Genomic DNA, 12,093 nt, shown 5'->3' on the forward strand with positions numbered 1-12,093 from the left:
CCTCCTACCTTGTTAAAAGCAGGCCTTGCAACTGCTTTTTTCATGCGCAGCTGCGAGGGACATACCCGCATGAAGAAACCTGTAAAAAAAAAAATTGTACGTTCCAGGTCTACGTGCTTCCTCTTCGGCACACGTGTTTGACTTCCGAACCCCTTCCTTCAAGGGAATGGAAGTTCCGGTTTCCAGCGCATGCGCAGTGCATGCACGAAACCGGCACTTTCGTTGGCCCTATGCGTGAGTACACCTGTGGGGACCCGAATTTCTGGCCCATCATGTTTAACAAGGCAGCGTTCTCCTTCTCATTTTAATGTTTCCATCCAACCCTCCTGTTAATATTATATTTATTACAGAGCATCAGAATCCGTGAACGCCTGTCAACACCATGGCTGAAGGTCCAGGCTGGGAGGAAGATATTTTAACGATCAGGAGCCTGAGCATAGACACAGGTAGGTTCACAAAATACTTTAAAGTACAATTTCTGTCTCGATAAAAGATCCAGATCAAGCTTCTGAACTTGCATCTCACACAGGAAAAGGGAACAGGACAGGGGCTGAGTACAAAGAGGGATGTGAGTGACCATCTGGAGAGGCATCAGAGTCACGGGTAGAGGGAGACCCTGAGTACTGGAACTGTCCAATAGATGCCTGATATTGAGGGCCGTAAGGTGGACGGAGACAGTGACTCAGAGGAGGGTCTTCCTGAGTAACAGTTTGAAACCAGGGAGCAGGGGACCACCCAGTGGGGTGGGGGTGAGAGGCTGGTGGGGAACAACAATAGAATAGCGATAGTGGTGGGAGACTCTATAGTCAGGGGCACGGACAGAACCATCTGTGGCCCGGAGCAGGTTCCGAATGGTAGGATGCCTCCCTGGTGCCAGAGAGAAGAACATCCTGGAAAAGATGGGAACATCTCTGGGAAGGGAAGGACAACAGAAATTACTCATGTCAGAATCAGTTCCACGGATAGAAATACATTTAGAGGGAATATTGAGACTGAGGCACGAGACTAAAGACAAGGCCTCAAGGTGGTGATCTCTGGATTGTTTTGCACTGGGCCGCTTAATGACGGAAATATGAGGCTGGTCAATCTGAGACTGCTTGGCTGGAGCAGGAGGGAAGGGTCCACGTTCTTGGGGCACTAGAGTGAGTTCAGGGAGAAGGGAAGGGTCAGCCGCAGTCTGAAACCACCACCAACATCAGTTTTACAGAATAGGTGAATGGGGCAGTGGGAAGTATCAACTGATATGACTGTAGGGTGGGAATTATCCGCATCTGAGACTAGAGAGCGGTATTAATAAAACTGTTGGAGCTGAAACAGAATATTTATGAAATAGTGAAAAATTATTAGCAGGAAAAAGGAAAGTTGTTTTCAAGTAGTGAGAGATGAAGTGACTTGGTGTTAAAAAGATAATGTAAAATAAAAATGGATGAACATTCCAAAGAATGGATTTTGGATTGAGTGTTGTGCCTGTAAATGTACAAATCATTCCAAAGACATTTGGAAAGTCCGACGCATGAGAGACGTGATTTAGTATCGATAGGACAGGACCAGGGATTTCGCTGGACTCAGACTTGTTCCTGGTCATAACATTTTCAGGAGAGAAAAGTAATTGTGGATGCCAGAATTAATAAAGGACAGCACTAGAAGAACAACAAAACACTTTCATTTCTATATCATCTTTAACATAGTAAAACGTCCCTAGGCGCTTCACAGGAGCGTTATCAAACACAATGTGACACCGAGCCACACAAAGAAATATTAGGACAGCAAAATACAGGTAGACTATCCCTTATCCGCACTTCCAAAATTCGAAAACCTCTGAAAACCGAAGGTTTTTTCATGGAGCGTAACTCGTGCACACGGCATGACCCGAGTGGCGCAAAACATGACCCGATGCGGCCGATGCTTGACCCATGCAGGTGTGAGGCATCAGTTGTGTCTCAGTGCTGTCACACGTGCGTCTGCTGCTCTCTTTGATATTTGTTGTTTTTTTGTGATTTGTGAAAATGTTAAAAAGAGCTGCAGATACCCCTATGGGTAACAGTGAGAAGTAGAAAAGGAAGCACCTCATTATCGATATCGCAGAAAGTGGAGTTATTGCAGAAGCTTGATCGTGGTGTGTCTGTGCGGCATCTTACTGAAAAATATGGTGTAGGGTTTACCACCGGATATGACTTCATGAAAGAGAAAGACGAGTTGTTGAAATTTTACACTGACAGTGATGACAATAACCTAATCTAAAGTAGGAAAACATTGCATAGGGCAAAAAATGAAGATCTTGACAGTGTGCTGATTGAGTGGATTCGACAACGAAGAAGTGAACGTGTGCCACTGACTGGTTTGAAGGTCATGAAACACGCTAGAATATACCACGAAGAACTGAACATTGAAGTTGAGTGTGAATATTCAGAAGGTTAGCTGCATAAATTTAAGAAGCGTCATGGTATAAAATATCTGAAAATCTGTGGTGAAAAAGCTTCTGCTGATCATGAAGCAGCTGAAAATTACATAGGCGAATTTGCCAAAATAATATCTGATTAAAACCTCGGTCCTGAACAAATTTACAATGCTGATGAAACAGCTCTGTTCTGGCGCTACATTCCTAGAAAAACATTAACAACGGCTGATGAGAGTGCACCAGCAGATTTTAAGAATGCTAAGGACAAGTTGACTGTTCTTGGGTGTGCCATTGCTGCAGGCAATGTTTGAAAGGTGTATGCAATTTACCTGTGCATTATTATGCGAGCAAGAAAGCATGGGTAACCAGAGGAATATTTTCTGACTGGTTCAATAACCACTTCGTACCAGTGATACGAGCTCATTGCAGGCAAGTTGGACTGGAAGAAAACTCCAAAATGTTATTGTTCCTGGGCAATTGCTCCCCACATCCCCCTCCTGAACGTCTTGTGAAAAGTAATGTTTTCGGCATTAACATTCCCCCTAATGTGACATCTTTAATACAGCCTTGTGACCAACGAATTTTACGCTCCATGAAGAGCAAGTTTAAAGACTTTTTTTGAACCGTATGCTTGATGCATTCAACAGAGGCATAGGAATCCAAAGCTTCCTGAAAGAGTTCAATGTTAAGGATGCCATTTACACAGTTGCTAATGCTTGGAACGATGTTGATAAACCAACATTAACAAATGCTTGGCACAGACTTTGGCCTACAACGATGTTTGATGAAGATGGACCTGCAGATGAAGATTTTGAAGGATTTCCTGTCAGTAAGGAGAAGATGATGATATCAAACCTCTTTACTTACGCCAAAGGTTTATCATCCACAAGTGTAAATAAGATAGAGGAAGCTGACATCGAAGAAGTGCTGAACATTGACAATGATGCACCTGTTGTGCATTCGTTGAGTGATGGGGAAATTGCTGAAATGGTGTTAAATAAAGACAAGCATGAGGATAGTAGATGATGATGACATTGTGAACAGAGGTGAAAAAATCCCCATAGACGATATGGTGAAAATGTGTGATCAGTTAATTGCTGGCCTTGAACAACGTGCATTTATCAGTGAGCAACAAATTATGCAAGTTTACTCAATTAAAGAGAGACTGCTTAGACAGAAACCAATGTTAATGAGACAGATGACACTGGAAGAAACCTTTAAAAAGGCCGTCTGTCGTAGTGCTGCTTCATCACTTGAGAATCCTGTTCCTGGCCCATCTTCAGATGTCCGACTCCAACCTGATGACGACGATGACAACACTGATGTACCCTCTTCTCCAAGATCCTCAAGCCAGATGTAATGTACCGTTACTGCATGTATATGTACAGGTATTTAACTTAGTTTGTACCTCTATATGTTTGAAGTTTTACCGAATGATTTCCTTACAAATAACCTGTACTAGAGTATTTATGGTCTACATTTCTCCCACTATTTAATTTTCCAAAGTATTACTGTATAAATAAACTAATACTATTTATTGTCTTTATTTATCCCACTCAGTGTGAATATTCATAAGGTTCGCTGCAGAAATATTAATGTGATTGCTTACGGGGTGCTACCCCGTAATACCGTTCTGAAATCCGAAAAATTCCGAATTCCGAAACACAGCTGGTCCCAAGGTTTTCGGATAAGTGATAGTCTACCTGTACTGTGGATGCTGGAAATCCGAAATAACAACAGAAAACGGTCGAAAAATTCAGTTCTGATGAAAGGGCTTCGACCTGAAACGTTAACTCTGTCTCTCTCTCCACGGATGCTGCCTGGCCTGCTGAGTTTTTCCAGCATTTTCTGCTCTTATTAAGAGACATTAGGGCAGGTGACCAAAAGCATCTTCAAAGAGGTAAGATTTAAGGAGTGTCTCAAAGGATGAAAGAGATATTTTGAACTCAAGGATGTTCCTGTGGCAATATTAAGACAGAATCCATGCATTTTAAAAGAAAATAGTGAAAAGGCACCATTACACATTTTGAATAATTCATTCGAAAAAGGTGTCCTGCCAGAGGACCAGGGATGCGAAGGGGTGGAATGCTTCCGGTAAATTTCCGGAAATTTTTCACGGGAAGTATAGCTTGGAAATTTTGGGAATTTTGCCCAAAAAAGCACATGCTAGCGTAATTTTTTTTTCATATTTCTTTCATTTTTTTTCACAGGTCGTCCGCTTAAAATTACTAACTGAGATGGAACCTTAATTATTAACGAATTTCTTAATTAATATATGTGTATCTTCTTACTTGGCTTGTTTTAATAATTACAAGTTTTGTGTGTGACTGTGAACAAATGTGTCCTGATTGGTTGGATGAGCGATTAGCTCCCTCTATGGGTGATGTAACATCGTGCGTGCACAGGTCATGCTTCCATCACATGGAGCATTATGGAAAATTTACTCACCCTGTTGCAATCGTGCAAATCGACCGCAGTTCGACACAGAGACGAATGCCCTTTATTTCTCTGCATAGAACAATGCCATGTTTACTGTCGGATGTGTGGAAGCATTTTACTCCAGGCATTAAAATGGAAAGACTGTGTACATGTGCAAACATGGTACAAAGCCATATGTAAAGAATGCCACAAAGATGTAGCAGCATTTATCCAAACGTAACAACTTCACTCAAAGCTCACAGCAGTCAGCCCAGAGTTCCTCTGTTTCCATTCAAGAAACATAGAAGATAGGAGCAGGAGTAGGCCATTCAGCCCCTCGAGACTGCTCTGCCATTCAATGAGATCATGGCTGATCATCCAAACTCAGTGCCCTGTCCCTGCCTTCTCCCCATATCCCTTGATCCCTTTAGCCTTAAGAAATATATCTAACTTCTTCTTGATTTTATTTAATGAATTGGCCTCAACTGCCTTCTATGGTAGAGAATTCTGGGTGAAGAAATTCCTTCTCATCTCTGTCCGACATGTCTTTCCCCTTATCTTTAGACTGTGACCCTTGGCTCCGGACTCTCCAGCCATCGGGAACATCCTTCCTGCATCTAGTCTGTCTAGTCCTGTAAGAATTTTATAATTTTCAATTAGATCCCCTCTCATTCTTCTAAACTCCAGCGAGTACAAGCCCAGTCGAACCAAACTCTAATCATACGTCATTCATGCCATTCCTGGTATCAGCCTGGTGAATCTTTGCTGCATTCCTTCCATGGCAAGAACATCCTTCCTCAGATAAGTCGACCAAAACTGCATTTTCTTACCTGAGCATTGACAATGGCCATGAACCGGCTGATTTCTTGCAATTTGACCACGTCATTCCTGCCATCCCATGTATCAGTCTGGTGAATCTTCGCTGCACTCCCTACCTGGCAAGAACATCCTTCCTCAGATAGGGCGACCAAAACTGCACACAATACTCAAGGTGTGGTCTCACCAAGGCCCTGTACAACGGCAGCAAGACATCCTTGTTCCTGTACTCGAATCCTCTCGCTACAAAGGCCAACATACCATTTGCCTTCTTAACCGCCTGCTGCACCTGTATGCTTACCTTCAGCGGCTGGTGCACAAGGACACCCATGTCTCGTTGCACTTCCCCCTTCTCCCAATCTATTGCTGTTAAGATAATAATCTGCCTTCCTGTTTTTGCCTCCAACGTGGATAACCTCGCATTTATCCACATTATACTGCATCTGCCATGCATCTGCCCAATCACCCAACCTGTCCAAATGATACTGGAGTTTCTCGGCATCCTCCTCACAGCACACACGCCCACCCAGCTTTGTGTCGTCTCCAAACTTGGAGATATTACATCTAGTTCCCTCGTCTAGATCATTAATATATATTGTGAATAGCTGGGGTCCTAGCACCGATCCCTATGGTACCCCACTAGTCACTGCCTGCCACTCGGATAAAGACCCATTTATTCCAACTCTTTGCTACCTGTCTGCCAACCAGTTCTCTATCCAAGTCAGTACCTTACCCCCAATCTCTAGTGCTTTAACTTTACATGCTAATCTCTTATGCGGGACCTTATCAAAAGCCTTCTGAAATTCCAAATACACCACATCCACTGGTTCTTCCTTATCTATTCTACCAGTTACATCCTCAAAAACTTCCAGTAGATTAGTCAAGCACAAGTTACCTTTTGTAAATCCATGTGGACTTTGTCCAATCCTGTCACTGTTTTCCAAGTGCTCTGCTATTACATATTTTATAATGGACTCTGGCATATTCACCACTAAGGAGATGATGGTTCACATTCAGCATCAGGCTCCTTATCATCAGCAACTCCTGGCCCACTTGGAAGGTTCTTTGATACAATAGATAACTATAGCCAGTAGAATGCAGCTGAGTGCCTTGCTCGAGCTGTATATGCGACAGGCTCACCCCTCATGCTCACAGCCAATGTATACTGGGAGAGATGATTCAATGTTATTCGCCCTGCATACCGTCCTCCCACCAGACATGCTTTGTCTACTTATTGCTGGAGGCTGAGTATAACAGAGTCCAAGGAAAGCTCCAAGAAACGATTGAGATGGCAGACTGTGTTGCAGTTATCTCAGATGGGTGATCAAATGTACGAGGGGAGGGTATCATAAACTACATCATCTCCACTCCTCTCCCAGTGTTCTTCAAGAGCACAGACATGAAGGAAAACAGGCACACAGGCACATACATTGCTGATGAGCTGAAAGCAGTCATCAACGATCTTGGATCAGAAAAGGTCTTTGCAGTCGTAACTGATAATGCTGCGAATATGAAGGCTGCTTGTGCTCAAGTGGAGGAGGCCTACCCTCATATTACATCTATTGGGTGCACAGCTCATGGGCTCAACCTGCTCCTCAAGGACATCATGGGTTTGAGAACCATGGAAACACTGTTCAAGAGAGCCAAGCAAGTTGTTAAGTATGTCAGGGGAAAACAGGTAGTTGCAGCAACCTACAACTCCAGGCAAACGACAAAGAACAAGAGCACCACACTGAAGCTACTCAGCAACACTAGATGGGGTGGCCTTGTCATAATGTACAACAGACTTCTGGAGGGTAAAGATTCGCTGCAAGAAACGGCAATATCCCCAGTCTGGGTATATGGAAACCACCATCAAGAAAATACTGCTGAATGATGTGTTTTGGGAGAGAGTGATTAGCAGCCTTAAACTACTCTCACCAGTAGCATCTGCAATTGCTCAGATTTAAGGAGATGACGCTGTCTTTGTCAGATGTTCTCAGGCTTATTGCTGATTTAAAAGAACAAATCAGCATTGCCCTACCCACATCCCTGCTGCTCAAAGCACAGGAGAAGGCAATTGTTCAATTCATGCAGAGGTGTCAGGTATTTTGTGTCAAGCCGATTCATGCTGCAGCATACATGCTGGAGTCAAAGCATTTTGGGAGACCAATACTTTCTGGAGAATAGATCAACACTGCTTACAGTGTGATTTCTACCCTCTCACGCCACCTCAATCTGGATGTGGGCAAAGTTCTCTCCCAAGCAAGGTCTTTGGAATGGGGACGGGATATGGGAATCATGCAGCCTATCAGTGCACATACCTGGTGGAAGGGGCTTTGTGCATCTGAGGCTCTGTCATCCATTGCATCGCTGATACTCCAAATCCCACCTTCATTAGCGGCCTCTGTCGGTGTGGGGCTGGGTCAGTTGGGTGTGGGTTTGGGGCTGGGTCAGTAGGGTGTGGGGCTGGGTCGATGTGGGGCTGGGTCAGTGGGGTATCGGTGTGTGGCTGGGTCAGTGGGGTGTGGGTGTGGGGCTGGGTCGGGTGGGTGTGGGGCTGGGTCGGTGGGGTGTGGGTGTGGGGCTGGGTCGGTGGGGTGTGGGTGTGGGGCTGGATCAGTGTGGTTTCAGTGTGGGGCTGGGTCAGTGGGGTGTTGGTGTGGGGCCGGGTCAGTGGGGTGTGGGTTTGGGGCTGGGTCAGTGGGGTTTGGGTGTGGGGCTGGGTCAGTGGGGTGTGGGTGTGGGGCTGGGTCAGTGGGGTGTTGGTGTGGGGCTGGGTCAGTGGGATGTGGGTGTGGGGCTGGGTCAGTGGGGTGTGGGTGTGGGGCTGGGTCAGTTGGGTGTGGGTGTGGGGCCGGGTCAGTGAGGTGTCGGTGTGGGGCCGGGTCAGTGGGGTGTCGGTGTGGGGCCGGGTCAGTGGGTTGTGGGTGTGGGGCCGGGTCAGTGGGGTGTGGGTGTGGGGCCGGGTCAGTTGGGTGTGGGTGTGGGGCCGGGTCGGTGTGGGGCCGGGTCAGTGGGGTGTGGGGCTGGGTCAGTGGGGTGTGGGGTGTGGGGCTGAGTCAGTCGGGTGTGGGTGTGGGTGTGGGGCTGGGTCGGTGGGTTGTGGGTGTGGGGCTGGATCAGTGTGGTTTCAGTGTGGGGCTGGTTCAGTGGGGTGTTGGTGTAGGGCTGGGCCAGTGAGGTGTCGGTGTGGGGCCGGGTCAGTGGGGTGTCGGTGTGGGGCCGGGTCAGTGGGGTGTGGGGCTGGGTCAGTGGGGTGTGTGGTGTGGGGTGTGGGGCTGATTCAGTCGGGTGTTGGTGTGGGGCTGGGTCAGTGGAGTGTGGGTGTGGGGCTGGGTCAGTGGGGTGTCAGTGTTGGGCCGGGTCTTTGGGGTGTGGGTGTGGGGCTGGGTCAATGGGATGGATGAACAACAACACGTGATCTATACAGGGGCTGTGAGAGGGCAAGTTCCAGGTTACAGAGCCTCATGGCAAAGAAAATATGTATTTTAGGGTAAGCTGGATAAACAAGCAGAAGAAAGGAATTGGAAGATTCTGCTGATAGGCTTAGATGAAGAGGGACAGGAGGAGGTTAATGTGGAGTATACACACAGGCATGGACCAGTTGAGACGAATGGCCTCTTTCTGAGCTGTACGTTCTATGTAATTTTCTGTATTAAAAAGGGAAGTGACAGCGCTGCATTTTCTGAAGCACTTTTGTAAAAGGAGAATATCGGAAGCATTGCTCTAATTCTGTAGCCTGCAACAAGCAAACCCCTCCGGTGGAGCTGGGAGATTCCACTCGCCATGCCAGAGCACGTGACATGTTTTGTAAAAGTGACATGCGTTTAACAGAACCTATAACATTAAACCACCAATGAGACTTGTGTCTTTCAGAGGAGAGAGTTTGATCAAGGGGATGGGCCCAGTTTAACACGTGGGTGAAGAGTTAGACAAGTTTATCACCATCTGCAGCCTCCCTGTCATTTCTCGAATCTCTGCCCATCTTTCTCACAACTTCTTGTTTGAATCTCTCCTATTGGGTTTCCGCTCCTGCCACAGCACTGAAATGGCAATAGCCAAAGTCACAAATGAAATTTGGTATGACTGTGACTGTGGTAAATTATCACTCCTCATTCTTCTCGACCTCTGCAATCTTGACACAGTCGAGCACATCCTCCTCCAACACCTCTCCTCCGTTGTCCAGCTCAGTAGGACTGCCCTTGCTTGGCTCCACTTTTACCCATCCAGTCGTACCCAGAGAATCTTCATCAACAGCTTCTCTTCCCTCTCCCGCACTGTTATCCTGGAGTCCCCCATAGATTTCCACTCGCCCCCTCCTATTTCACATCTACATGCTGCCCATTGGAGACATTATCCAATGACAAGTATTCAGCTTTCACATGTACGCCAACAATTCTCTGCTCCACATCTCCACCACCTCTCCCGCCCCCTCCACTGACTCTGCTTTCTCATGCTGCTTGTCCGATATCTAGGCTGAGATGAGGTACTGATTTCTCCAATTAAACATTGGGAAGACCGAAGACATGACCTTTGACCCCCGCTGCAAATTTTCTTCCCTTGTCAGTGACGCCATCCCCGTCCCAGCCAGTGTCTCGGATTGAACCAGACTGTTTACAACCTGAGTGTTCTATATGACGCCAAGCTGGGCTTCCGACCCTATATTCTCTCCATCACAGAGACCGTCTGCTTCCACCTCCATAACATTGCCCATTTTTATCCCTGCTTCAGCCCATCTGCTGCTGAAATCCTCATCCATGCTTTTATCTCCTGTAGACTCGATTTATTCAGTGCTCTGCGGGTTGGCTTTGCTCCTTTCACCCACCGTGAACTTGGGTTGATCCAGAACCCTGCTCACTGATCACCCCTGTCCTTGTGAACCTACATTGGCTCCCGGTCCCCCAGCACCTCCAAATTAAAATTCTCATCCTCCTTTAAATCCCTTCATGGTCTTGTCCCTCCCTGTCTCTGTAACCTCCTCCTGCTCTACAAGCCCCACCACCAAGATCTCTCTGTTCCTCCGGCTCTGGGCTCGAGTGCATTTCGCCCTCTCCTCAGCCCATCTATGGCGGCTCTGCCTTCGGCTGTTCCTATTCTCTGCTCTGAAACTCCCCCCCGAACCTCTCCACTTCCTCCTCTCCTTTTAAGATGCTCCTAAAACTGTCTTCTTTGACCAACCTTTTGGTCCACTCCTCCTTCTACCTCCTTTATTCATCGCCCACCTTTTGTCTGATTCGGCTCCTGTGAAGGGCCTTGGGATGTTTGTCGATGTTTAAAGTGCTGTGGAAATGCAAGTTGTTGTTGTGACTTATGTGTTTATTATACTAGCTATGAAACAGCAGATAACTGAGTTTTGCAAGGTCTCAAACTTAGTTCTAAATTAATTCCGAAAGCAACTTCGACTTTAGTTTGGAGAAATTACTGATCCGAGACAGAATCGCTTTTACATTTCCCCGGTGGGGAAGGAAGGGACGCTGACTGAGAGTTTGATTAGACAAATGTGCGTGGACACACACAGCGAGACAAGTGCACAAGTGGAGAAGTATGATTGTAAAACAGCAGGCAAATCTACCGCTTATATGTTTATGGCCATTTCTGCGATTGCAAACCCCGAAAGATATTCCACAAATCAATGCTGTGCATCATCTCACTGTTTAAAATGATGTGGTTCATAACATTATACATTAGTGTTAATATTAGTGGAAATGTCCTCACCTCCTACAGTGCTCATTAGTCAGGTGCTGACACCATGAGAGATAAGGTCAGTACATTCAAATAGAAACACCAACCAGGACACATCTCCATGAACACACGGACAATGTCACTGCCCATAGAGACCAAGGGAATCACAACCAACTGTGCATTGTTTATGTGGATAGATATCACATTCATAAAGTAACAGAATTTAAAGTCAAAAGTCAGCAAATCCAAATTCGGTGAATAAATATATTATACCGCAAGACTGTAAAACCGAGTGAAGGATCAGTTAATCCATCAATGATCACCCTGCAGAATATTCTCTGCCTCAGGAATAAGGCTGGTTTTGGCCTGCACTGTGTAAATCTCATCAATGGGCGCTCCCAGTGTGGAGTCTCGGCCGACGGGAGCCCGTCTGGAACTCGGTTCTGGAGATCAACAACAACAACTTGTATTTATATAGCGCTCCTAACATAATAAAATGTCTCCTTGCGCTTCACAGGAGTATTATAAGACAAATATTTGACACAGAGCCACATAAAGAGAAATTAGGGCAGATGACCAAAAGCTTGGTCAAGTAGTAGGTTTTAAGGAGCGTCTTAAAGGAGGAAAGAGGTGGAGACGTTTAGGGAGGGAATTCCAGAACTTAGGGCCTGGGCAACTGAAGGCAAGACCGCCAATGGTTCAGCAATTATAATCAGGGATGCTCAAGAGGGCAGAATTATAGGAGCTCATTTATCTCGGGGGATGTAGTTGTGGGGCGGGAAGAGATTACAGAGGTA

At 46.2% G+C, this 12,093-nt stretch overlaps 1 pseudogene; it reads left to right on the forward strand.

The window, feature by feature from the left end:
• The first annotated feature begins 382 nt into the window (after nucleotides 1-382).
• The window catches only part of LOC147092649 (NACHT, LRR and PYD domains-containing protein 3-like), a 68,883-nt pseudogene continuing 57,172 nt past the window's right edge, over nucleotides 383-12,093 (forward strand).

This window comes from Somniosus microcephalus, unplaced genomic scaffold (genome assembly GCF_052327205.1).
Source record: "Somniosus microcephalus isolate GS21.2 unplaced genomic scaffold, FLI_Smic_1.0 unresolved_chr2, whole genome shotgun sequence".
Classification (NCBI taxonomy): Eukaryota; Metazoa; Chordata; class Chondrichthyes; order Squaliformes; family Somniosidae; genus Somniosus; species Somniosus microcephalus.